The following is a 23,012-nucleotide window of genomic DNA, read 5'->3' on the forward strand; positions in this document are numbered from 1 at the left end:
CAGTGTGAGGCAAAGGTGCCATGCCATCTTTAATTTGTGTACATGGCTACATGGCTAGCCAGGTTTCAACAAATGTATGTAGTGTTGTTGTGTCTGCTAGGTGCACATGGTGTTTGTCATGTTGTATGTGATTATATAAGGTAGCACGTTTATTCACGAGCAGTGGTTTCTCCCATTTACATATCGCCGTTTTAAAGAGCATGCAGAAGTTTTTCACACAGGTGAAAAGTGCGACCACAATGACAGTCATTCATTACTATCTAAGAATGTCCAACTACACAGCGCTTCTAAGCTTACAGACCCGAACCTTGCGTCCTTTCTTAAAAGAACGCCAACTCCCACAATCAGACTAACATTCACACAGCTTTCTAACAGCAGTAATCTGCTTCTCAATAACATGCACTCCTACGGAATATGAGCTGGCACACCACATGTCCTTACTGTTTTAAACACAGTAACTTCTTAAAGCAATGTCTATTCCCACCCGCACAAACTAACTCCCAAACTTCAACTTGCCCTTCAATTCCTAGTTTGAAAACAGATTTCAAGAAACAAACCAAATTAAAGCGCATTTGTTCAGAACAGAAGTCTCCCTCACTTCTGCAAAAGAAATGTATTGACTGCAGATACCACAAACTTCAAGTAAAATACACTCCCTTTTAAATACGAACCACCAAATACACTTTGTGAATTGTTACACAATTTTCAACACATGTCAAACTCAAGATCTGGCACACTTTTTTAACACGGTCTCCTATGGCCTTCTAACACACTTTCCAACTGTTTTTCTTTTAATACCAGACTACATTCATTCGATCATCTCTGGAATAACAGGAACAGTGCCCATAATTCTCGCTCTCTTTACGGCCATCCTACTACCAATTCTACTTCTAGAAATGGCTACGGTCTCTGTGGTAACAACTATGTCCAACAGAATATGCCTCTATGCCAAGCTCCATCAATACTGTAAAAAAACGGAAAAACTTTTCGGCTACCTGCCTTTATCTATTATCGGAGCTAGCTACAACATAACATGTAACTACACTTATGCAATATGCGTACAACCATCGTTCGATTGCAAAACTTGCCCATTTGACTGGCAAATGGATGTATGCCTTTCTAACATCCCAACATTCGCTCCCGATATCCAGCAGGTAATGCATTATCTTGAAAACCATGAACATGATTGTTCTGAAAGTGGAGCAATGGCGAATGCAATTCAAAAAGGAATCGCAGTGGAATGGGATTTCTGTGCAGTCGCAAAAGATCTCCTGCAATGTGCGACCTTTCACAACATCAAAGCCTGCCAATTCAAATTCCGTTCCAACATTCGAGGAACATTACTGTCCCTTTGAGGATATGAATTGGATCACTTCACTTTTCTCGGACGATGGCAACAATAGCCTCTTGGAACATTACGCATCTCAAGCCACTGAAGAACTTCTGGAATGGAATCTCCAAGACTTGTAAGAAACTCACGTTAATCTTTTTTTACTTTTTCCTTTACATTTTTTATAATACACTTCAATCCTACTACTTTCATATACCAACTTTCTAAGTATACTCAGGCATTTGAACTCTATCTTCATTATTGACCCTTACGTCTCGACTTTAACAAGGGATCGGTGATGTATGGCCTGTATAAATACGCTATTTACTTCTTAAATTAGCCTAAACCTGACATCCATTTAGAAACCACGTCTATTCTTTGTGCACACGCCTCTCTGCCTCCCTGTTATTCACAAAGCCCTTTCACACAAATTTACTCAAAGTCAACCTTTTCTCAGAACCTCACAATAAAAATGAAAAAGACGACTTTGTTTAGGAACTGGTTGGCACAGTGTGGTAGTCGTAAACTACCTTTATTTTCATTATACAATGTATTCATTCATGTCTAATAGCTATTGTGTAGGTCACATAGAACTGTAACATATAATGTGCAATTCACTGATGCAATGCAGGAGCTTCGATTTGACTACAGCAGAAGCGGTTGGAGTTTGTCTCAGCTCGATGCCTTAGCTCTCACGCAAGAATGTTTTTTTGAAACAGCTGAAGACAATAATAAATGGTTTGACTACAAAGGTACCGAATGTGCTTCTCAGAAGCGCAATGCTTGTATTCATCCTCAAAGTTCCAATGTGAATAGAACTAGTACTAATTCTGACACGCACCACATTGAATCTACTGTACAACAGATTGCTAACTATTCTACTGTTGATAATTTTCTGTTACAAAAAAGCACTGCCAAGGTACCTAAAAAGTTTGACGATTATATTTTGAAATTTCTTTTTTATTTATTTATTTTCTTAAAGGTCATCGTATCCTACCGTTATTTTCCTTATAGAGTTATTCAAGTGTAATAGCTATTGCTTATGTCAAATGCCACTGTAACATGTAATATGCAATTCACTGATGCAGGAGCTTATGTTTGAATACAGCAGAAGTGGTTCAACTTTGCATCAGCTGGATGCCCCAGCTCTTGCACCAGTGGGTCCAATTATGGCACTTAAATAAAGACACATTCTATATAATTTTCAAATTCCATCCCTTTATTACACACAGCCACTTTCTTAGACACACCTCATTTCACCATTTTTCTTCTGTGGCATTGCAACATTCTGCATTATATTCTTCACGATTATTTCTTTATTCCTGCTTCCTAAAACAATTCATTCGAGTCTGCAGACCGGTAGTGGTGAGTAGTTCGCTTCCCACTCCTTGTATAGTATAAATGCACACTAACACTACTTACACAGGTATGCTACAGAGGCCAGTATCCTACAGAACCCACAGCAGATCACTTTACAACAATAAACTCACAACTTTCACTCACAGTTTCATCCCCGAGTCTTCAAGCCAGTACCAGTGAGTAGTTTTCTTCCCACTCCCGCTATACTCTAAACGCATACTAACACCACCTACACACATATGCTACAACAGCCAGCATGCTACATAGCCCAGAGCACATCATTTTAAAGCACTCAGCTCACAGTTTAGGCGCACGGTTTCATCCCCGAGTTTAGCTGTACCTCACCTCTGCACCATCCCACGCTAGACAAAACAGCACTTTCACACCGGTAAGGATAAATACTTCGGTTTTGCTAGTATGCTACAGACCACTCAGCTCACAGTTTAGGCCTACGATTTCATCCCCAGGTGTACCGGCACCTCACCTCACCACCATCTCACAGTGGGCAAACAGCACTTTCACACTGGCAGGAGTAAATACTTCACTTCGGCCAGTATGCTACAGACAACTCAGCTCACAGTTTAGGCATAAGCTTTCATCCCCTTGTGTACCGGCACCTCACCTCACCACCATCTCACAGTGGGCAAAACAGAACTTTCACTCTGGTAGGAGTAAATACTTCACATCGGCCAGTATGCTACAGTGCCCACAGCACATTAGTTTACAGCACTCAGCTCACAGTTTAAGCACACGCTTTCATCCCCGACTTTACCAATACCTCACCTCAACACCATCTCACTCTAGGCAAAACAGCACTTTCACACCGGTAAGGGTAAATACTTCGCTTCTGATAGGATGCTACAGAGCACTCAGCTCACAGGCTAGGCACACACTTTCATCGCCGAGTTCACCGGCCCCTCACCTCCGCACCATCTCACTGAGGGCAAAACAGCACTTTCACAACGGTAGGGGTAAATACTTACCCAGTTACAGGGATTCTGCTCAGACACAGATCACCATGTTTACAATACATTTTCAGGCACGCATACATTACGTCATTACTCTACAATAACAGGATGTGCATGCAACTCCGAGACTCAAACACTGATTTTCAGCATCAAGTTGTACAGTGTACCTGAATGACCACATACGTATATAAATTAGCTGCCCTTCATGTGCCAAAAACTACAACTTAAACCTTTCACAGCCCTGTATTACTACAGCTACAACACTCCACTGAATGTTCAACAAACATTCATAATCACAGAAATGCTTCATGTCCACCATCTTTTATGTATGCAACTATGAACGAATATAGAGTCAGTGATACCCCGTACTTTCCATGTTGGCCACGTTGTGGAACTTTACAATGACACATTTGCTTTTAAGACCCGGGTGACGTCAGCACTACAAAACGGACACCTGAATAACTAAATTTCTCATATAGCTCACAACAGGACCACGCCCATAGCTCCGGAATCATGCTTCAGAGCCTCGCGCATCACTGGTGTACGTCAGCCCAGCCCACTCAACGTACAATACCAGGAAAACACAACAACGCTACATGGCCCAGATTTCCATTGTAGTAATTTCTTAGTTCCAGGTCTAGTTGTCAGAACGGCACACACACTCCCTCATGGCTGGTATACACCCACACCACACCCATCCAGCGCATCAGTCACTACACATGTGACCCTCCCTATAAAAAAGACGGGGCGCACATGCTCTAAGCCATTTTAGAGTTGCTCTCATCGCAAGCGCTGTGATAGCCCATCCTGGTGGTACGGACGACTCATGTAGGCCCGAACCACCGAACAGTGGGCCCACCACTCTTTGGTCACTGAGTTAGTGGTACCGGAAGGACTGAGCGGGTGAAGAACCTGCGATGATGATGATGGGGGCACGAGTATGTCGTTAGCCATAGAGATATCAAGACTCAGCACTATATGTGAGACTTCTTAGTGGCAGATCGGGACTACATGATGTAGAAGGTGTCCTGTCCATGAAAAGGTGACCATTGAGGCCTGGGTGCGCATCGGAGGGAGTCGAGGGCTGTAGCAGACTAGATAAGAAAATGCGACGCGATTTAGACGAACGCAGTCCTATATAGTATATCAAATTACATGTATATATTTTTTTCCAATTGCAGGAACGTTATTATAATCGCTCAAATGTACGGAATATAAACTATAGAAATAGTTCTTTTAAATGTGAGAGGGAACATGTGTGAAAGGGCAATGTTATTCAACTCCACATTAAGATTGTAACAATTACCAATCATAACATCTTTCTTTTACTATCTTTTAGATGTAGAGCTTCAGGGTGCATTATGTCCCGGCATGTGGTGAAAAACACACTGGTGACAGAAAGTTGAGCTGCGAATATTCTTTGTAGTCACTCTCTCACTTCCTCTCCTTTCATAAAAAAATTACACACAATGTTAACTTCCTTTTTATCTTACAGGTTGTGTTTCACAAATTGGCGTCCCCCAACACGTCTAAAACTCAACGTTCGAGGATTCTGCGATCAATCAATCAATCAATCAGGTCATTTGTAAAGCGCACTACTCACCCGTAGGGTCTCAAGGCGCTGGGAGGGGGGGGGGGTGCCGCTACTGCTCGAACAGCCAGGTCTTGAGCTTCTTCCTGAAGGAGAGGTGGTCTTGGGTCAGGCGCAGATTGGTCGGAAGTGAGTTCCAGGTCTTGGCGGCCAGGTAGGAGAAGGATCTTCCTCCTGTTGTCGCTCTTCGGATGCGGGGGACGGCGGCGAGGGCGTGGTTGGTTGATCTGAGGAGGCGCTTGGGAGTGTAGAAGTTGATCCGGTTGTTGAGGTAGCTCGGGCCTTGGTCGTGTAGGGCTTTGTGCGCGTGGGTGAGGAGCCGGAAGGTGATTCTCTTGTTGACCGGGAGCCAGTGTAGATCTCTCAGGTGTCCGGAGATGTGGCTGCGTCGGGGGATGTCGAGGATGAGTCTCGCCGAGGCGTTCTGGATCCGCTGGAGTCTCTTCTGGAGTTTGGCAGTGGTTCCGGCGTAGAGGGCGTTGCCGTAGTCCAGTCGGCTGGTGACGAGGGCTTGGGTGACCGTCTTCCTCGTCTCGGTGGGGATCCACCGGAAGATCTTACGTAGCATGCGCAGGATGTTGAAGCATGACGAGGAGACGGCGTTGACTTGTCTGGTCATGGAGAGGGAGGAGTCCAGGATGAATCCCAGGTTGCGTGCGTGGTCCGTCGGTGTGGGTGCGGTGCCCAGGGCGGGGGGCCACCAGGAGTCGTCCCAGGCGGAGGGCGTGGAGCCCAGGATGAGGACCTCCGTCTTGTCTGAGTTCAGTTTCAGGCGGCTGGTCGTCATCCATTCGGCTACGTCTCTCATCCCTTCGTGCAGGCGATGATGCGATGATGCGTGGCCATCGTAGCAACTTCTGAGAAAGCTGCTTCGACACATAGTGCACCCTCTTTGAATCAGGCCACTGGCACACGTTAAGCAAAAAAGCTTGCATGCTCTTCCTTTATGTCCCTTAAAAGATTTATGGATATCTTCATATCCAAAGATTTGTTTATCTTTATTTGTTGTTTGTCCATGCTGTGTTTTTTTTCCCTCTCTCCACAAAACTTTCCCCAAAAACCCCATTCCCAACCAATTTTCAAACCCTAACCCTCTTCCCCCGGGCTCTGTGGTTTTCATTGAGGTGTGACTAAATGACAACAATAATTCCACACACTTGCTGGGGAGGATACGGTCAAAGCAACAGAATTAATTTCGAGGCTGGTGAAGGAATCCAAGGATATATTCTTACTCAGCTTGACACACACCCATGACTATTTGCAAATCAAATCTGATTTTCATTTGCGCCATCAACTGGATTGATCATCAAGAACATCCTCCTCCTACACGTGGCGAATGATTACGCTGCTGTGTCCTTCACCTTCAGTAATATTTCTTGTAGAAACCAAAGCCAAACTCCATGCAACTAGTAGTTGAATTAAATACTTTAGCATTTGTAGGCTAAATTATGGCACTGTTCTTGTGTACTGTGCTATCTATCATAGTGTTCTAATACTCCGCTCAGGCCACTCAAGGTTTCAATTTCTTTTTTTTTCATATGCTGCTACTGCCACTGTGTACCAACACAACTACCAACACAACAATGCCATTTCATCCGCCCACGATTGCCAACCTTCATCGCCATTTGCCATGCAGCCAGCCCTGTGCCTAGCCCTATTCTCAAACACAAATCACAGGTAAGATAAGCGCTTGGGGGGAGGAAGAATAATGGAGTAGGAGGAGAGAGGAGAGACTGACGGTAGTACTAGTAAAGTAGTAGGACAATTTAATTCACTAACTCTGTGAGTGGCACTTACTTTTGTAAACATTTGGGCGATTACTTAGACAATTTGAATCAAGCAGCCAGTTAAGTTTCAGGAAAACAAACGTACAGTTACCCCCCGCCTCGCCTGCAAAACAGTAAAAACGCGTATGCTATGTTTAAGTTGAAAGTAAATAATTATTTTTATCCCTAACAAAAATAAACTATCCCGCAAGACCCAACTCACCCCACATTCCCTAATCCCAAAGAATGTCCGTGAAATAAAAAGTCCCAAAAAAATAACTCCCAATTCCCCCCCCCCCCCAAAAGTCTTTAAAAAAGGGGCAAGGGACAGTCTCTCCTCCTCTACTGCCGCCGGCGGTGTCCTTTGGCCAGGAGGTCCTGTTGCTCCCTGCGGAGGTTCTTCTTGAGCAGGGTTTTCACTCTCTCCATCTCCTGCTCAAGGTTGGACACCCTGAGGGTTAGGTGGTGGATGCGTAACTTGCACCTGCTGTGGGGGGCAGCTGATTTTTTGGCTGCTTGGTGGTGGCGGGTGGCTGCGGTACCACGGCTCCGTACCACTGGAGGCTTGCGATGACTGGCTGACCAGGGTGCGTGGAGGAGGATGCAGCTGTCGTGGTGGATGTTGTTGTCGAGTGCTTGTCCTACTCCTCCTGGGCCACCAGTCGCCGATATTCGGCAACAATCGCCTCCAGCTTCCTTTGCCGGGCCCGTCTAGCCAGCTCCTTCCATTTTGGTTTGGAAGGACCATCTATATGAAGAAAGAAAAACATACTGTAACCAATGCTCTTTAAGATTAACACAAAATAATTCAGCAGAAAGTTGTGTCACGGTAGAACTAGCAACTTGCAAGCACAGTACATAACATTTGTGGCCTGTATCTATCTAACCTCCCACTTCGTCGGCCTTTGCTCTAAGATTAGTGAGAGTTTCAGGAATTCTACTAGCACTATATGGACTCACTACATTAGACTCAGACAGTACACCAGTCTTCTTCTTCTCTCGTTTAGCAAAATTGGTACGTAAACTTGTGGAAGCCGGCATAATGCCAGCGCAGTCAACTTGCACACGAGAAAAACAGACGCAAGCCATGATGACACAGACTTGCGTTACTGTACGACTCTAGTACATGCAGGTGGTGAAGCTCTTACTTTTCTATTACGGGTGGCACTGGCCATACTCTGTTACAAGGGCTACTGTGATTGTGATTGTGAGAAGCATTTATACAGCGCATGGCTACCCAGAGTCATCCCAGCGCTTGATTAATTTAACTTTCACCTTGTAGTGCCAATGACTACTAGAAAAGGAAAATGAAGAAGATAAATATTATGATTATCTATCCCTTCACAGGATATTTGCTTACATATGGGATGCTTTGTTTTTTTATTGAGTGAACACTGATAGGCCAAACATGAATCAACCACCTCAAGTACACCCTGCTCAATACCTGCTCCGTCCACAGACACGCCGTCGAACTCTGGAACCTGCTCGACACAACATCACCGGACGTCGCCTTCCTCACGGAAACCTGGATGAATGCCTCCTCAGTGCCCAACATCGCCATAGCCATCCCGGACGGACACAAGATCACCCGGAGGGGCCGCGCCAACCAGACCGGAGGAGGCATCACCATCGTTCACAGGAACACCGTCCGCATCACGACCGTCTCCAAAGACTCCCTCACCACCGCCGAACACCTCCACTTCCAGATACACACCAAACCCAAGACCACCCTCAGAGGCACCCTCATCTACAGACTCCTGGGACCACGCACCCAATTCAGCGAAGACATCGCAGACTTCATCAGCCCGCACGCCCTCCCCTCTGCTGACTACATCCTCCCAGGGGACCTCAACTTCCACCTGGAGAACACCAAGGACTGCAACAGCACCACCCTGCTGGACAACCTCGCCAACCTCGGACTCAAGCAACTGGTGAACACCCCCACCCACTATGCCGGCCACACGCTTGACCCCGTCTTCTCCTCCAGCAAGCACATCTCCTTCAGCCACTCCACCGGACTTCATTGGACGGATCACAGCTGCGTCCACTTCAGCTTCAGAAGAACCACGACCCACCACCACCCGCAACAGGTTTCTCGCAGGAGCTGGAGCAAGATCACCGCCGACCAGCTCACCACCTCCCTCAGCCTGAACCCTCCCGCCAGCGCAACGGACCCCAACGAAGCAGCCCGCACCTTCACACAGTGGCTCACCAACTGCACCAACGACCTCGCTCCACTGAAGAATCCTCCCTGCAGACCCAGCAGCAAGAAAGCCTCCTGGTACACCGACAAACTCAAAACATCCAAGAAAAACTGCCGCACCCTTGAAAAAACCTGGCGCCATGACCAGACCACAGAAAACATGACTGCCCTCAAGAACGCCACCTGCAAACACCACCAGCTGATCAGTACCACCAAAAGGACAACATTCAAAGAACGACTGGACAACAACACCCACAACAGCAAGGAACTCTTCAGCATCGTCAAAGAGTTCTCCAACCCCAACGCCAGAAACAACGACATCACACCCTTGCATGTTCTGTTTCTATCTAGGACCTAATTCGATATTCCCGATTTATGCCCTTATATGGTTATAATAAATATTATCCTTATAAAGGCATAAGAATCATATCCATATTTAGTAATAGCCTATGCAGTCTAAATATGGCAAGGCTACTCCCCTAGACTCCTAGAAAGTACAACGCGTTCTTTAAACAAACCAAGCCTCCATCAGCTCGGGAAATCCCCCTGCTCTTGTTTTGATTTGCACAAGAACTCCTAGAGTCCAGAAAGAACTGTTAGTTCTTAGTGACGTCTTATGTCCAACCTTACGTCAAACCCGGCACCTTTCAGGTATAAATATACCAACGTTGCCTTAAGCAAACACACGGTGGTTTGGAGCAGAGCGGCTATCTACTTGCCCGGAAGCCCAGCTGATGCGAGAGCCGAAGGAAGCCGCCCCTCCCATTTGACGCACTGAGAGAGACGCTGTCTTTTTCTCCAGCCGAGAAAATCCAGCTCCGGTGATTCCAGTCACCCTTGCGGGTTGCTGGGAGATCGAGTCCTGAGAGAGAGATACAAGACCTCCTACATTCTATTACCATGGTACGGAGCTGACTTATTTATTTTTATTTAGTGTGTTTTATATAGCGCGCAGCTACCCCAACGGGGTGTCCCGGCGCTTCTGCTGGTTTTCTGTGTCTTACATCAGTGATTTTAACAAAAGAGGAAGGTTTTCAGCGCTTTCCAAAAAGGCATCTCCTCCTGAATCATCCGAATGGAAATCGGGAGTTTATTCCATTGGGATGAGGCACATACCTGGAAAGTTTTTCCTCCGGAACAGGCTTTTTTAAATCTAGGGTTTGACAACAGGTGTTTTGAGCTGGACCGTAGATGTCTAGTATTTCTATAAGGACGGAGACAAGAAGAAAGGTAGGCAGATCCTTTTCCCTTGATAGCACGATGTACCAAAGTAAGGGCTTTGAATTCTGCCCTCTTTTGGATAGGGAGCCAATGTAGACTGCGTCGATGTGGTGAAATGTGTTCTCGGAGAGAAATGCCACAAACCAGTCGGACTGCGGCATTCTGGACTGTCTGAAGTCGGTAGCACAAACCGGAAGCGAGCCCTAGGTACAGGCCGTTGGCATAGTCTAAGTGTGAAGTTATTAGTGCCTGTACAGTGATTTTCCTGGTGTTACTAGGGAGGAAATTAATGAATTTCTTAACCATCCGGATTTTTGAAAAACAAGCAGCAGATACCGTCTGTACTTGGTTGTGGAACGAGAGACATGAGTCCCATCTGACCCCTGGGTTTTTTACTGAGTCCTTGGGGGAGGGGGGAGACTCAAGTCAAGAGGCCACCAGAGGTTCGAATCCAGCGGGGAGGGTTGATGGAAAAAAAGGACCTCGGTTTTTCCGGCATTTAATCGCAGGAAGTTGTCGTCCATCCAACGGGCGATGTTCCGGAGGCAGTTTTTTAATGGATCGAATGTAGTTTGGGTGAGAGTTTCGTAAGAGAATAAAAGCTGAATATCATCAGCATAAGAAGTTGCCTTAATTCCTGACTGAGATATAAGCTCAGCCAGGGGGGAAAATTAACATTAAATAAAAGGGGACTCAGTGAAGAACCCTGAGGGACTCCCCACTTAAGCGGGCGACTGTCAGAGGTGAAGGGGGGTGAAAACTGCCTGAGTTTGATTGGAAAGGAAAGAGGACAGCCAGTCCAGTACCTAGCCTTGAATGCCTTTAGACTGGAGATGATCGAGCAGGACAGGGTGAGAGATGGTGTCGAATGCTGCCGACAAGTCGAGCAGCACCAATACCGCCCTCGAGCCCCCGTCCAGCCTCCATCGCACAGAATCAGCCATCTCTATCAAGGCGGACTCTGTGCTATGGCCTGGTCTAAACCCATGTTGTGATTCGTGTAGAAGGTCATGGGTTTCAAGAAAACCTGCTAGTTGCTGATGGACCAGCTTTTCAAGGACTTTGGCAGGGGCAGGCAGCAAGGAGATGGGCCTGTAGTTGGCGGGTTCCTCTGGGTCTGCACTGGCTTTCTTTAGAATTGGAACCAGTTTGGCATTTTTCCAGGAGTCTGGAAAAATACCTGTCTTGAGAGAATTGTTCCATATGCCGTTTAGTGTAGGATTAAGAAGCCGGCCAGAGCTTTGTATTGCCTGGCCGGCCATGGATCTGCTGGTGAGCCAGATCTACATTTTTGAAGTTCTGCCGGAGAACGGTCAAGGGTGAACTCATCAAAGTCCGAAAACACCAGTGTGGAATCAAAATGGACAACCGGTTTTTCAGTGGTGTCTAGATGGTTCTTACAAGAAAAAGAGTCATAGATGGTTGCAATTTTTTCCTCAAAGTAATCAGAGAGGCGGGTGCAAAGGGATTGTGATACCGGGGATTGGCGTTTGAGGGCCATGGGGGTCAGTAAAAGCTCTAATTGTATTAAAAATTTCTCTGTAGAGCCTTGTGCTTTATTTATTCTCTCCTCTAAATAATTTCTTTTGTGATCAATTATTTTCTTCCGATAGTCTTTAAGAGCTTTTTTATATTTGAATTTGCTATCAAGGGAGTAGGAGAGTCTCCATTGACGGTCCAACAATTTGCACGCAGATTTATTCTTACGGAGTTCATCTGAATACCAGGGTGAGGAGGGGGCAGCGCGAAACGTTTTTATAGGCCTTTAAGGGGGGGGGGGCATGAAATCAATAGCGGAAGATATCCAGCTATTGAAGTTAATAAGTCTGGTGTCCAAATCCGGGCCATCCATAGGGGCAGTAGTGGAGAGATGAATAGCTATACTGTCCAGAGAGATCTTACTCCAGTTGCGGCCAACTGTCTTGGCCGGTAATATGGGTCTGTCCTGGTGATTTAAAGGAATGGAAAAGGGAATAAAAAAATGGTCTAACCAAATCACTGGGTAAGGATCGTTAATAGAAATATCCGTCACGTTGGAACAGATGAGGTCAAGTGTATGACCGGCCTTATGAGTAGGACAGTGTAGTGTAGTTCCTATCTTCCCAATAGGCTCTGCGCATTGGAATAATACCTACAGCAGTAAAGGCCTAGGCCAGACGTTAACTAGGTCTACTACTGTCGATACTAGACTTAAGTTTTGGGTTTGCCAGCGTAGCTCAGAGTTCGCTAGAAACTTTCTCGAATGTTCAGGAAAGAATTAACTCCCCTGATTAGACAAGAAGGGATTTAGTTTCTGACAACCATAGAACATGACAACTTTGCTCTCCCCTAATCAAGAGTGTATCTCCAGAGTCGTGTGAGCACAAGGCAATTATTTTACTCAGTCAGTACGTGCATTCTTAGTCTCATCAGATTGTAGAGAAAAGGAAGAGACGGGCGTGTTCAATAAAAAGGTGTTATTTATTGATCAGTCTCTTTTCTCATACAAGAGAAATGGATCGATATTATTGCAATACTTATAGTTAAGTAAAGTGCATACATTAAAAGCAATAGTATAAAATAATACTGTAAAAACATTGATATGGTTTCTGAGCCATATGATGTTTAAAATGATTAAAATATATTTACATACACATATACATTTGACTAAACGTACTCAACTGGTGTTTCTAAATACGCCTACCCCGTGTACCTGACCTAAGTCTAATGCGTGGGCGGGAATAGAAAGTTACAGTTTAAGTTAAGTTTGTTTTTGCCAAGTGAATAACTAAAGAATTCTCTGTGAGGGGTTATTCAGTTCTGTACCTGGAAGTTAGGATGAAATGAGGAATGGTATCTCTTTCTCTGCTCTCGATATTACAGGCCGCCTGCGAGGGCTGCCCGAAAGCGCCGGTGCTGGGTCTCTCGGCAGGAGATAGCAGCGCGTCTCTCAGCGCGTCAGGAAGGCGGGGCTGCTGCCAGCGGGGTCTGCTCTGCTCTTGGCTTCGGCAAGTATGGCTGCTCCGTCTCGTCACCACGCGTGTGTTTGCATAGGGCAAGATCGGCAATATTTATACCTTAAAGGTGCCGAGATTGACGTAAGGATGGACATAGATACGTCAATAAAGATGTCATACGACTTGCTCGTTAGCACATTCTTTTACTGAAGTTCTCTGTGAAATCAAAACAATGGCCGCACGGATTTTCCAGGTTGTCATAGGTTTGATTTGTTATGAGAACGTCGTATGCCTTATCAGGGGCTGGAGGAATGTCGCTTGTCTAATTAGATCTCAAGCGTTATGACCTAATCAGATAACACGTTCCTGTGCCGTAGTGTGACTGCGTCAGATAACGGTATCTGCATCATGGGGGCTTTTCTTGCCTCATGGGCTGACTGTTAGTTAACTTGATAGTTAGTTTAACCAGAATAGGGTCAGGAATAGGGGGATCGATTCAGAACCTATAGGAATACATGACACCCACTCCACGCTAACTATGGTCATATCTACTAATCTATGCATAGTATAACATAGTACAACATATTATAGAGTATAGTGTATACCTTACCACCCCAAAATACATAAATGCATTTTGAAACGTTCAAATATACTGAAAAATTGCAGTCATATGTATCGCATGCACTCAAGCTATGAATTAAATGCCAAAGTAAACACGCATTTGTATACATTATTGCTTATATGGTATATGAGAAATACACATGAAATGGCTCTTAATATGGCTATACAGAAAGAAAGTTCGAGACCATTTCATCACATAATAAAATATTTGTGAACATACCAGCGGGCAACTAAAGTTTATAAAGTATCTAAAAATAGAAATCTTAGTTCTCTGGGAATAGTTTCTTACTTTAAGCAGAAGATAAGTGTCCCGAAATTTTTTTGAAAAAATTAATTTGGGGCTGCTAAAAAATTGCTGTCCGTGAACTGGTGGGAAAAATTGTTCATGTGACTTTATTTTCAAAGTTGAAGGCCGAATTCAGGGAACGCCGTGTGCGAGCTTGCTCAAAAGTCTCTATTTCTGTTCTGGAGAGAACATCATATCATTAAGGCTTTCGAAAAAACTGTCAACAGCTTCATGGGAAAGTTCCACTAAGACGGAAATAGGTGTAACCATGCATTCGTGCGCATGATTGTCTCTATTGACATTCTGATTCGCATTGCTGACAGAAGGTCGTACCTGATCGATGCTGCTTTCATCTTGAACTGCACTACTCTTCAATCGTAGTGGTGAAGATTCCACGAATGCCGTCATCAGGATTGGCAGCCTTTGAGGGCAGCACAAAGCGTGAACCTTGGTAGGAACTAACAATGTATCTGCATCCACTGGCGCATCCGATTGTAGCGTCAGACAGGTGTCTAACACGCATTCTTCTCCGCATAGCAGACACCTTAATACAGGTAAAACACACCTTTGCCACATTGGTCGAAATGATAGAAACCAAGTCATGTTCAGGTCTCTAAGCCGGGAGAGTCCCAGGATTTTTGATATCCGGTCCCGGTATCCAATGGCTAGGATTGTATCTTCCATTGTCGCGAGAGTTTGATCTGTGACATGGGTTGCCATAACGAAAAATAAGGACTAAAAATAGGATTCCTGCAATTAGTCCCAGGATCAGGGGAAGTCCGCCAAAAATTGAATGGACGAAATCTGGAAAAATACCCAGTATGGCTTTGAATGGTGTTAATGCCATCGAAAATACTGTCTTAAATACCTTTGAGACCCCAGTGGTATCAGAAATATTTAAGATTTCGCTCAGGATTTCCGCGAAATGTACGGGTGAATTAGTTGATAATAATGTATGTATCTCTGCAGTCGTCCTTGCGACTTGTAGATCATACGTTTCTTTTGATGACGTGAGCCTTGTAGGCGTCTGAAGAAGCACGGTTTTCATTCTGCTTAAAGTATCTATTCGAATAGAAGTAATTTTCAAATTGGGCCATGCCCTTGCCTCCCTGTCTGAAAAGGAGCTGGGGAACAAAGAACGTCCACAGCACTTGACCTTTGCAGTCGTAGTTACTAGATAAGGAGTCCCGGGCGTAAGACTACAACATCTGCGGTCTACAATAAGAATGTAACTCCCATTATAGAGTCTTTGAAAGAATGGTTCTATTTCAGTTGCAGGTGCGCCTTGCTGGTGACATGAAAGGTTGTATGAATTCCCTTCACAGGCTCCATGCAAACTAATTACGTTACACAGAAGCGTGCCGCTTAGTGACATAGCACAATTGTTGCCACTAAGAAACACTTTCTGTCCTTTATTACTGACACATGCATGTGAATAGGGCAGGTTCCAAGTTGTTTTAAGGTACCCCTTTCCCAATTTCTCGTACATGCCAGCCTGTATATATTTTTGGCAGTATTGAAACCTGAAGGTTGAGATTGGAATATTTATGATTCCGTGTATTATCCATTCACTGACAGGTCGTTCTGACATTGTCATTGGTAATCTTTCTAGTTTTTCAATGCTCAAGATTGTATAATCAGCACCCTTTTGCGCCATACCGATTTGTCTATCAGTAAGGTTAAAGATTTGGAATAGTGACGTTGTGTTGATTAAACGCCAAGGCACATAGCCTGAACGAAGATTTTGTAACGTCCAGCCAAGCTGTGCAATAGAATGCAATTGTGACTGACCATGTTGTAATAACAGTAAGTCTTGCGATAATATATCGATTGCTGAAGACACAATGCTGTCCAATGAAAAAATTCTGGAGGACAGAGTCATTAACCCATTGTCCACTACAGAAAGTGATTTTTCCAAATTAATACGGTCAATTTCCCGTATTCTCTCTGCTGTTTCAATTTGATTAACCTTCCAGGCCTCATTGTATGCTGCATATACAGAGGCTGCTATGAAACGCTTCTGACGCTGTTTGCGTGGTCCCAAAATGAAATCACGCAAGTCAGCACCATCAGTAAGTAAAGTTAGGTGTTGCTTAATTTCAGGCAGTGTGGAAGTTTGTAGCCATTGAAGGCATAATTTGCCCACACTGTAGGTTGTTATTATCCCTGGGTGATGTCTTTGGGGATATCTAGGGTCTGGCCTGGTCATTTTGAACCCCTGTGTTTTATTCAGGAATCTGTCTTGACAGTTATTTGTATCTGTGGGCCAGATCAACCATTGTTTCCAATCAGGATGTGTTCTGTTTTGGTTTAATATATGGTTTACGTCTATCTCTTCATCCGTATCAGAGCTATTGCTAAACATTGTTGGCTTTGGAATAGACGGTTTATTTAAATCTTTGATTTTGGCTAGGCCAAGACAGGTGGTTTGTTGAACAGTTTCATTTAAAAATATCATTTGTTCTGGGATCATGCAAGCTCTAAACAAAGCTTCTAAACCCTGTACTTGCCATTCTTTTGTACCCCAAACACTTTTCAAATCAACATTTTTGTCCCAATGATCAAATCCAAAAGTATTCATTTGTTCAAAAAATGAGTCTGAATATAACAATTTTGTGTTGGTTATCATGGTTTTCATCCCTGTCTTGTTTGACAATTTAAAATAAAATGTTTCAGCATTACTTGTGTTAAAACCTGAAAAATATGAATATTTGTCGTAAACGGTTCTTGAGCTCCCTTTTGGAGGTGTTGCACAATGTTCCCATTGATTATAATTTAACACATTTCTAGGTTGTGCAGATCTATGTAAAAAGTGATTACCATAGTGGTTATAGCAATACATACTGTCATAATTTGTAGAACCCTGCAAATAATCATGTTTGGTAAATTTAGCAGACATTACTAAATCAGACATCATGTTATTAATGCTTTCGAAGTCCCAATCATCAGCAAATGAGTTTGGTTTTACAAAGTCACTCAAGGAGATCTTAATTTGGTGTGGATATTTCAGGATTTCGACCGGACCATAAATTTCATAGTCAGTGTTGTCCCAGGCTACCCCACCAGGTATTGGATTGGCTGTGAAGATGGCTGAAGAAAGTTCTCTTTTCTCGACGTGTGAAGATGTGTGTGGTTTGAGGATCAAGTTGATGTTCTGACTTGCTGTGTCCATTTTAGCATATTTTCCCTCAATGAAGCGTCCCAAAGTTAATACCATGATGAGCCAAAGTATGAGGATAAATGCACCAAAACCCACCCAAAATTCAATCCATGGAGAAATCAGATATGTTTCTTTCAGTTGGTTCAAAAGTTCATTAGCTTTTTCTTTAAAGGTTTTTGATGATGGCTGTGTCTTTGATTCACTGAGGCTTTCAGAGGAATCATCGAAGTTTATGAAGTAGCCGGATGCAGTTCTGTCAATTGTTCCAATTGCTTCAGGATTTTTGTTTCTTGCATTTTCACTTGGTACTTCATTATAGATTGGTGTGTCTCTGCTAAATGTTTTTATTTGGGTTTTCAGAGGTCTCAGTTCTATTGCATTGTTGCATAGTCCTTGTTGTTCTTCTGTAGGCGTTTCGAATGTGATGAGCCTCTTCGTTAGGACCTCTGTACTGGTAGCAAACCTTGGTGTTCTGCTACTTATTGGGAGTCCACTTGGCCTACTGTTTGTTATCGGCCACATGATGTGGTTTTACCAGGTCGATGGATACAACTCGGTTCTCCTTTTTACCAGCAAGTGGCGGTAGTACAACTGATCTTGTCCCGTTGACAGACAAGACAGGAACTGCTTTTCTGTAAGAAGGCCCAAATTCCTTCTTTACCGCGATCTTCTCCCTGACTAGATCCCCGACTTTTGGAATCCAGACAGGTCTTGCTGGGACAGGTGGTGATTCTTCAGTGGTTGTTGGCTGTTGTTTCAACTGTATGTTGCTCAGGTCTTTTCTTGTTTTGTTTAAGTCCTGCAAAATAGCCAAACGGTCTTTGACATCAAAGCTTTTTTCTTTAATCACTGAAGTCTGACTGTCGAGGTCAGAGATAATCATTCTAGTTCCAAATAATAATTCGTACGGACTGAATCCCTTCAGAGAATTTCTTGGCAAGTTATTTAGACTACGTTGGACACTTATTAGATGTTTGACCCACCCAGCTCCCGAACCTAATATCCTTTCCATTATAGATTGCTTTCTGCCTTGGTTTTTTCTTTACACCATCCCGTACCCTCAGGAAGGAAGTGAGAAGATTCCCGCTGGGCTGTGCTCATTTGGCCATGTTTCCCCCCCGGCCGGAGGGCTAGAGTGAAGACAATGGTCAAACGTAACATGCTCTTAGCGTATATGCCATTTAGACTCGCAAATCTTTGTATAACAGTCCGGACGTCAGCCGAGTGCTGAGGATCGACATTATAAGTGGAAACTAGCCTGTATATGTTAATCGCAAGCCCTTCTTTTTACTGGTGATATTATCTGCCGTAATACGACGAGGTATCAAACTCTTTCTCTCCCCACTGCGATCTCTATTGCAGTTTGGGCAGTTTTTTACAAACATGTATGATGTAGGCTCATGCCTGGCCACCAGTACCGTGATTGTAACTCTTCCAGAGAATCTTTTAATTTGAGGTGTCTGAGACCCTCGCCCATATGTGCGTCTGCGATTAACAAGTTTCTCCTGTCCATGTTTGGAATCACTCTATCCCCCACTCCAGGGATTCGAGCAAAAGGGACGGAGTTTGCATCGATTATGTATGTATAATTGAGTGGATAGTTGATCGGTAACGCTGAGCAGTCGCCTTTTGATGACGTTTTCACCGCCAGCACTGTTTCACCGTCAATGTATTTTAATGTACGCTTTTTTCGAACTACGGGAGCCGATTTAGTGGCTGCCGCTGCGGCTGCCTCAGCCAATGAATTCCCTACAACGTGAACGCCATCACGCTGATGACTCAGTGAGTGTGTCACGTGAGTCTTTGGTAGTTCTTTTTGTAAAAGAGCTACTTGTTCCCAGAGCAGTTTCTGCTTTATTGGTGCATCTGTGTCATCTTTGTAACCGTTTTGAATCCATGTCTGCAAATCGCTGTTATATGATTTGATGCAGTAATATGAATCTGACACTATAAGTGTCGGGAATTCGCGATCCGCATTATCTAGCGCCATTTTCAATGCTATTATTTCAGTTTGTTGTTCTGAATTAGTTTCTACAGAGTGTGATTTTGTTAATAGAGGTTTTAGTTTACCTCCGCGCCACACTTCTTTTGTAATCTCACATGTGGGGTTGTATGCTTGTTCTCCCCAAACGGGAGGTTGAGCATGTCCGTCTGTATAGATTACACAGGCGTAATGTCGTAGAGGCAGAATGTCGATTGGCAGAGGATACGTCTTTTCATACTTTAGATTTTTTACTTCTTCTAGTTCTGGATCAATGTAGTAGTATACTTTGTCCGTTGTGATTGAATTCACCCATTGTATCCATTCCGGATTCAATGTTGTTGTTGTTGGTAAATTACACGGTGTTGTTAGTGCCTCAAAGGCTGATTCTGCTGTTCTGACTGTGATATGTCTACCGTCAGCTATGTCTTTTTCTCTAGCTATTGCGGTTTGAACTGCACGAATGATTTTTCCTGTATTACTGAATTTCTGTTCAGCTTCTGTGTACAAGTGTGATTTAAATGCAATTGGTACCTTTTCTCCCTCATTAGAGGTCAGGTATGTGAATCCGCATCTCCCTGGGATGACTCGAATCACAAGATTGCGTGTGTTATCACGTGTTTCTAATTTTGTTTTAATTAGCATGTCTGTTTGTAAGGATCTCAAAATTTCTGTGTGTGTTTGAGTCCAATTGGATCTTTTAAAGTCTGGTTTAATTAGATCATAAAGGGGTTTGACCCTTTCTGCGTAATTTGCAATGTATGTTCTTCCGAAATTTAGGAAGCCTAGAATTGACTGTAGGTTTTTTAGTTTTCTAGGTGCTTGGAGTACGGCACATTTCTCTAGGAAATTGTCAGCCAGGCTTTTGCCTTCACTTGATAATTCATATCCTAAGAATAGGACTGTCAGATGGGCAATTCTGGATTTTTTAAAGTTGAATTTGTAACCCTCTGCTGCGAACCCAAGTATTATGGTGTTCACTCTTTTCAGGTGAGTCTCCAAGTCATCATCTGTTAAGTAAATGTCATCGACATAAGATAATGCTTCATCATCATGTAGTTGTAGTAATTCTGTTACTCTCGCTGAGAATACCCCCGGGCTGTTCTTGTACCCCTGGGCTAACCGACAGAATTGTTTTTGAGTGCCATTTACCGAGAATGCAGTTAAACATCTGCTCTCTGGTGCTATGTTTTGACAAAAGAATCCATTGGAGATGTCCAAGGTTGTTTTGTATTTTTTGCGCACTATGTTATTCATTAGTGCAGCACTGTGTGAGTTTTGCACTGCAAAGGTTTTGCAACATGTGTTAAGGTGTCGGTAATCCAAAACTAGACGATATGAATTGTCTGGTTTGGAGACCGGAAACAAAGGATTGTTCATTTGTGAGGTGCAAGTTTCAATCACCCCCTGGTATTCTAGCTGATCTAGTATTTCATTTACCTGTTTTTTAGCTTCTTGCTTAATTGGGTACTGCCTTTGTGCAGTAGGTTGTGATTTTAACTGGATTTTGTGAGGAGGGGAGTCCTCATCCCATCCTACATGATTTTTATATAAAGCAGGTGCTAGAGCCACTGCCCACTTTCTGGCAAGTGTATATTTTTTATGAATCGGGATTTGATTCGAGAAGGCAGGCATAATTATTTCTTCGCCATGAGGGCACTCCCTAACAAACTCTGGTGGCCAGTCTTTTTCAGCTAGAAGGATATCATAGCCCTTGGAGAGATTATCCCAAAATAGTCCCCTTATTTTCCTAGTCTTATCTCCCTCTATACGTAATGTTATCTCGTATATCTTGTGGGGTTTGCTAACTCTGGTGTCTGCAGTTTCCACTTGAAGATATTCATTCGTGTCCACTGTCTCCAGATGATTCATAAGGACTTTGCGAGCTATGCTCACTTCTGCTGCGCTGTCTAGCATTGTCTGAGCCCACTCTCCGTTTTTCAGTTGTGTCCTCAGTATTCTCGGCATTGTTAACTACCTTGATACTGGCTACCTTCTTTTTTGGAAATTGTAATTTCTTTTTTAGCTGAGCAGGTTCCTTGTCTTTGGACTTGGCGTGCTCTTCTCTTTGTTCTGATCGTCCTCTTCTTTCCGATTTCTGCGAGGAATTCTGAAAAGATTGAGAGGGACGTGTATCAATGTCTTGATATCTATCAGGTTTTTTAATATTATCCCTATTTCTAAGGTTATATCTTTTCCCAGAGGGGTCACTCTGGGGTGACCTGTGTCTCTGGTTCGGAGATTTCTCCCTTCGCCTAGGAGACCTTCCTCAGGACTGGAATTTCTTTTCTTTTGGATTGGATTGTTTGTTTCCATCCCAGTTCTTTTTTGGTGAATTATTAAAAAATATTTTTTCTGGACTTTCAGTCAGTTGCGGTTTTACTGGTATTCCCCCTAAACTATCTCTACCTAGTTCCTCATAGGATTTTTCTATGATTCTGGCAATTTCAGCTGGTTGGTCTGCTATATCTGTCTCTTTTAACCTTTGGCGGATCGCCACGTTTGCTGCTTCACCTTTTATGTTGGCTAATAATATAGCCGAGACCTGCTTGAAGTCTTTCAGTAATTTCATACCAAGAGTTAAAGCTGGTTCTGGACCGTATTCATCTTGAATTTGTTTTAGCACATCTGGTATTACCGAAATGGATGGAACACCGTGCGTTTTTGTGTAGATTGAAGCAAAGACTGTACCCCAAGTGTCACAGTCCTCTATGTGTGGTGCGATTCCCATTGGGAGACATATAGTCAGAATCCTGTGTTTTTCTAGCGGGGTGGTGTCAGGAAACACCGCCTCTATTTGGGTGATTTTCTGTGCCAACCAGAATGGTATCTGTTCCCGTTTAGCCGGAACTTTACCTAGGTAGGATTGGATGTTCTGTGGTGTAATTTTATTTGTGTTCCCCTGGTGAGGGGTCAGCTGTGGAAGTTTAATCGCTGGCTGAATTGTTGAAGTCCGCATTACATACTGGACTAATTGTCTATGAATTTTTAGTAATTGTTTTAGCTGTATTAACAGCTCTCCTGTAGACATCCCTTCGATGTCTGGGTGTGGTGTGTATCCGGCTAAGACCGGCCACGTTGCTCCTGGTCTACCTAAAGGACCGAGCCTTGTAATGTGATTGTTATGTATTAGGGCGCCATCAAATAAGAGCAAATGCTCTTGGAATTTGAGTGGTACTTCCACCTCCTCGAAAGGAGTGTAAATGTCAGGTGGTACCTCTATTTTGTAATAGTGGAAGTACTTTGTTACAGCATTTGCTGCTGGAAAATGTATCCATGTATAGTATACCTCTGTCTGCCGATATTCGTGTGCCTCAATTACGAATATGACTGTGCCACCTCTAGGTGTCAGTCCATTTTCTATAAGTTTTAAGGTTATAGATTTCCTTTTGCTGACCGGAATGAGTATTATATCCGCGTCTGCATCCTGTAGTGCAGTATCTGCTGCTGCTATTTCAGCTGCTAATCTAACTGCCTCTCTTTCTTCATCACTGTCTCCCATTTTACCGACAGGATGGTATTATGTTTGTTTGCAGATCAGGTTTCTTATGGAAACGGAGATTAGATGCACAATATTTCGGAACAGTGTA

General features: G+C 43.7%; 1 protein-coding gene across 1 annotated transcript in view; it reads right to left on the reverse strand.

The window, feature by feature from the left end:
• LOC144827822 (multidrug and toxin extrusion protein 1-like) overlaps positions 1 to 23,012 on the reverse strand; it is a 227,396-nt gene that overhangs the window by 154,724 nt on the left and 49,660 nt on the right. The window lies entirely within an intron of this gene.

The sequence above is a fragment of the Lissotriton helveticus genome, chromosome 4_1, assembly GCF_964261635.1.
Source record: "Lissotriton helveticus chromosome 4_1, aLisHel1.1, whole genome shotgun sequence".
NCBI lineage: Eukaryota > Metazoa > Chordata > Amphibia > Caudata > Salamandridae > Lissotriton > Lissotriton helveticus.